Here is a 6,000-nt window from a genome sequence, read left to right as displayed (position 1 = left end):
ATAATGAAAGATAATCAGAAAAGGCTCTAGTCATCATATAGGTGCAGAGACAGAATATTTCCTAAGCTTCCAGTCTCAATTAATGGCATTCACCAATAATACATACCTCAAGCTAGAAATTCAGAATCTACTTTGATTCTTATCTTTGTCTTATAGTCCTTAAATACCCAAGTTGTACATTTTTACTTCCAAAATGACAGTATCTGTTGCCTTAGATCAGGCCCTCACATCATATATACTACACACAGGAATTATTTTAGTAGGCTCTGTGAAAGACCTAAAGCTATATAAGGGTTTCTATACTCAATGAATGTATCACGTAAGAAATTATCATCATACATACCAAATTAAAATCAAAGACTATAATCCTGTTATCAAAAATATCTACAAAACAGAATAGTTATTTGAATTGGTAGGGGGTTGGAAGTGAGTGATGAAAGGCAATATTCACATCTTATTCTGTATCTTTCCATACTGTTTGATTTTCATACCAGAATATATTTAAATATCACTTGAGTACATTGATATTTTTTTAAGGAAATAAAGTAATGGAAAAAGAAATACTGATGATCCTAAGAAAATTCAGATGAGAATAAGGCAAAGAGACTAATTTGAAAAAGAATACTCTAGTTAATCTTTGCACATAATTTGTTCACTGGGAAATGAAAAGGAGAAAACATTACATATGGAGGAATATGAGTGAAAAATATTATACTGGACATTTATCACATTCAAAACTGCCTGTCAGCTTCTGCAGGAAATTCTCCCATTATGAGTTCACCTTCCCAAAATACATTCCAGACTTCAAATACCCAACATAACCTGCAACTTACCATGCAGACCTTCAGAAGTACCTTACAAGACTTCAGGTTGGAAATGAGTCAAAGAGAAAACAGGCTCTGTGAGGAACTACCAATTTTGACCTGGTATAGGCAACAGCAGAAGCGTCAGCTTTCCACAAGGGCACAACAGAGCTCCTGGGTGGCTGCAAAATCAAGTCCCTAGCACAGAAGTGAGAGAGTAGCTATGGTACTGGTGGTTTCCTCGAGTGTTGGTGAACAGGACAGTGACAGTTCTCAGACATGTTCTGAACCAGATTACCTGAAAGCTTCACCTTACATCTGGTTCTCCAACCCTCCCCCAAATTATATGAAGTACCAAAAACCCTCAAGTAAATTCCTCATCTGCTCAATATGCCAGTAAGCTTCTTCAACTGATTAAGAACAGTAAGCAATCCAAGTAGGAAAACTAGAAAATGTGGCTCTTGAAGAAAAACAAATTATTCCATTTATCTGCAGTATGGAGTTAGGTTTCCAGAAATGTAGCTCAAGGAAATTTTTGAAAGATAAAAGGTGAAAGTGACTTATATCATTCTTCAAATGTTCCACTAAGGCTTGGCCTTTGTTCAGCAAGTAGTACGATAATCACTGAAAGTTTCCAAACAAAGGAGTGAGTGACATGATCAAAGCTGTTCTTCGTGATTATTCAAGTAGCAGAGTTGAATGAATTAAAGCAAAATGATTGGCAACCAGGTCAATTAACAGAGTATTCTGACAATCAGTAAAATATGAAAATAGAGAGGAATATGCTACAGAGAGTCAGTTCTAAATGAAAATAGACTTGTGTCTATGGAAGTCTATGGAAGATTTGCATTAATATATTATAGTATTATAAATGTTTTATCTATATAAATTTGTATTGATATTCCTAACAGAATATAAGCATTAAAATCATCATAGCCTCTTCAAAATATTTTTTAAAAAGCAAAAATAAAAAAACATTCAAATTCACTAATAACTGCCGATCATATTCATAAAATTATTAAGGGCTGTTAATATACTATGACAATGAATGTAAACTGCTGTAAACTCTCAAAGAAGAGGAGTAGTTTGTATATGTCAATATTTTAAATAATGGTACATGTATGTGAGCATGCATATACATGTACATGTGTGCATGTAATAACATGTATACTCATGAGCAGAGAAAACATTAGGAGAAATACACATGAAAGTTAATAATCAAAGGTATCCTCTGCATAGTGGAAAGAGGACAAAGGGAGAAAAATCACAATTCACTTTATATAATGACTTTTATAATTTTATTTTTAAAAATTAATTTTTATAATTTTATTTCTTTACAAGGAACATAATTTTACCATTTGATCAAACTTCTGCAAGGGTGGTTGGTTGGCTTGTGATCTCAAAGAGTTTGAAAAACTTCAAATAAAGAATACTTACTAAATATTTCCAGTGACTATGTCACTTTCCATGTCACAGCTGCAACCTCAGAGATCATCTCACTAGACTTGGCTGCGACTTACATTTGATGACGTGCTACTTTCCTGTCTGCATTTACTGGCACAATACTTCCCAACTGCATAGAAAATCAACAACTGGTGATAAAAAACAGATCCTCATCAAACCAGTGTTTACTTTTATAAATCTGAAAGCAATTGGTACATGCTGTTCACAAAATACTATGGTACTCTGAGCACAGAATTCATTCCTAAAAATTTCAAAACTTACCATATTAAAAAAATTACCTAGGATTTGGCATTCCACTCCAAGGGATTCCAATTCAGTAAGATCAGAGGAGGGCCCAGGAAATATCATTTTTAAATAAGTGGATCTGCTGTTTCATTTATTATAACATCACTCCACCCAATTCTAAAGACTTCAAGCTTAAATATTCCAAGTTCAACCACATCCAGTCTCCGAGTTTTAGGTCAAATCTGATTTATTGTGACATTTAGAATTCATTACTGTCAAAACTAAGGATCAAAGTTTACTCTAGTCATGCACATATACACATACATACACACAAAACACAAATAAATGAAGAAGGAATTAAATATTTGATGAGTACGAATGTCTGGGAATAAAGGATCATTATATCTTAGAGATGAATCCAAATAATGTTAATTTATTGCCCTAAGAAAACACAAGTAGAAATAGGTACAGTACAATTCCTAATGAACTTTTATGAAGGTACCTAACTGTAGCCACAAATCCCAAACACAAAATATTATGATGGCATCTAGTCGACATTTAGGGAGAAATACTGAAATCTGAACTAGCATAGGTTTAGTCCTTGCAAAAATCAAATTAACATGGTTTACAGTATTCATGAGACATAGAAGAGCTAACGGTTTCAGATAGATTTAAGCTTGCAAGGGTAAAATAGAAGAAAACGATGTCACTGGAACCTAATATCGGGTTGTCAGGAAAGTCATGACACATTTTTGCAAGTAAAACACAGAAAAATATATCATGACTTTCCCAACAATGTAGTAATTCAAGTGAATTATAGTTAACATAATTCACATAATTTCATGTATTCTGTTCATTGTGAGGTAATTTTTTTAAAATATTCTAAATCATTCTCTAATAAGAACCTGAAGTCATTTAATAATTCAACTGAAGAATCTCCTAGGACTAGATTACATACAAGGTACCATGCTAGGTAATAAAGACAAAACATATATTATTCACAATAAAAATATGATTATAACCTTTCCCCTCAATGCTTATAATTCAAGTTACACAGCTGCAGAACAAAACTAAGGCTTATCATAAAGAACCTATAAAACACCAGATAATGAGAAGTGGCCTTACATCAAAGATAAGGCCATAAAAACAACCACCAGAATGACGGCCTACTTCTCAACTGCAATAAAGGAATCCCAAACACAGTGAACCAATACTTTCAAAAGGTTCAGAGTAAATAGTAGACTTCAAGACTTGTATTTCCAGCAAACTATCTTTCAAGAGAAGGGGTAAAATGTGCTTTTGGCTAAATAAAAACAGAGCTTACCAGCAACAGGCTCACTAAAAGAACTGTTAAAAGTTACCTTTGTTTCTCTTTCAGGAAAAAGAAAAATCGATCCTGAATTGCAACAAAGGAATGGTGAGGGGGAAAGAGAAAGTAAACCTGTGATTAAATCTTTAAAAACAGGGATGAGAGGTGCTGTTGTTATTAGAGCAGCTGGATCATACCTGGCCAACTAAGAAATTTGAGTTACAGAACTGGCAGTTTGGAAATCACACCAGATACATGTGCATGTGTGCCCAAAATCCTGAGAGGAAAATGGAGGAGAATGGATTGTGATGTGGCCATCAGGGGGTGATTTCTCACTTTCTCTCTCTCTCTCTCTCTCTCTCTCTCTCTCTCTCTCTCTGTGTGTGTGTGTGTGTGTGTGTGTGTGTGTGTGTCTCTCCAGCAAGTGATCAAGATCCACTAAATAAATAAATAAAATGTTAATATCTGACTATATAAGACAACAAAAACAATACCTAATTTGTGGGTTAAAAAAAGAAATGGAGAGAGAGAAAGAAACAAAATATTTGGCAACTAATGATAAAACTCAAAACTAAGAAGATCATTCCAATGTTCTAAGGTCCTTCTATTTGTGAGAGCAGTATAAAGATTCTGATTACTGGGCCCAGCAGGTGGCGTGGTGTTTAAGGACGCTGGACTCCCACATGGCCAACCACGGTTTGAGTCCTGGACCAGTCGGCTTGCTTTCTCACTCTTTCTCTCTCTCTCGGTCACTCTGTCTCTCCCTGGTCAAAATTAAAATAAATAAATAAAGTTAAATAAAATAATTCTTTAAAAAAAAAAAAGCTTCTGATTACTATTATAGTAGTCAGATTAGGGGTATGTATTAGCATTTCTACATTAACTAAAAGAATAATGTGACTACAACTGGATAGCCAGAGACAAAAGACTGAAGTAGAATCCCTGCCTTATATCAATCATGAATATTAATGTAAATGCATCATAGGTCTAAATGTAATAGCTAAAATTATAAGACTCTTGGGAAAAAAAATGACATGTAAAAATCTGTGTGACCTTGAGTTAGGCAATAATTTCTTAGATACAACACCAAAACTCCAAGGAACAAAACAAAATAAAGATAAAATGAAATTAATCAAAATATAAAAGATATTTGTTGCAAATAATACCATCAAGAACAATACAACAACCCACAGAATGGAAGAAAATTTTTTTATCCTCTATCTGATAGAGACTTTTTATCTAGATTATATAAAGAACTCTTACAACTCAATAAAAACACAAATGGCTCAATTTAAAAATGACTATATAATTTCAATGGACATTTTTCCAAAGAATATATATACAGAGAGAGAGAGAGCCTTATTAAAGCACAAGAAGAGATGCTCAATGTCATTAGTCATCAGAGAAATGAAACTCAAAATCATCATAAAATACCACTTCACACCCTCTAGGATGGCTATAATCAAAATGACAGGTAAGGGGTAGTTAAAGTGGAGCAGAGGCAGCACATCACTTCCCATCACTAGAACCACGTGGAAGATTGGGGTTCGGTTCCTAAGTCAACCTGTACACACCAAGTATGTATGTGCATGCCCATGATCCTGGCTGGTTAGAAAGATTGTAGGGAGGATCATGGTATGGTACCTATCTTTCTTTTTCTCATGAAAGAAATAAATAGCTTTAAAAACTAACAACAACTATTGGTGAAGATGTGGAAAAATGGAAGCTTAATACATCACAGGTAGGAATGTAAAAAAAAAAATTACTTTGGAAAAAATAAGTAGTTACTTTTTTCACTAGCAGAAAAAGTGTTGTGTACAACCTCTGACCTACTACCATATGCAAAAGAAGATCTAAAGTCCATAGAGGTTAAATTACTTGCCCAAGCACAGAGCTCAAAATAGAATCATGGTCTACTATTTCTCAGTCTCTTATTACCTATACTATCCTACATTACACCTCTGAAGGCTTCTTTTCCTCTGGGTTCTCCCTTCCACTTATTTAGCTTAGTGAGGTTAGAAATGGGACTTTGGGTCCAGCGGTGGCATGCTGGTTAGAGCCGCTGGATCCAGCATGGATGACTGCTTGGTTCAAGTCCCAGACATAGCAGCTGGAAAAACATGCCAGGTACATGTGCATAACCAAAATCCTGAAAGGAGGGAGGAATGGAGAAGGAATTGTGGTGTGATCATACCTCAT

The 6,000-nt window shown here is 34.5% G+C and overlaps 1 protein-coding gene across 1 annotated transcript in view; it reads right to left on the bottom strand.

The window, feature by feature from the left end:
- CEP85L (centrosomal protein 85L) overlaps window positions 1–6,000 on the bottom strand; it is a 113,301-nt gene that overhangs the window by 88,890 nt on the left and 18,411 nt on the right. The gene's annotated exons all lie outside the window — the stretch shown is intronic.

The sequence above is a fragment of the Tupaia chinensis genome, unplaced genomic scaffold, assembly GCF_000334495.1.
Source record: "Tupaia chinensis unplaced genomic scaffold, TupChi_1.0 Scaffold000563_1, whole genome shotgun sequence".
NCBI classification, from domain to species: Eukaryota; Metazoa; Chordata; class Mammalia; order Scandentia; family Tupaiidae; genus Tupaia; species Tupaia belangeri.
The sequence above is the reverse complement of the archived record's forward strand: the minus strand, read 5'-3'. Positions and strand labels throughout refer to the sequence as shown.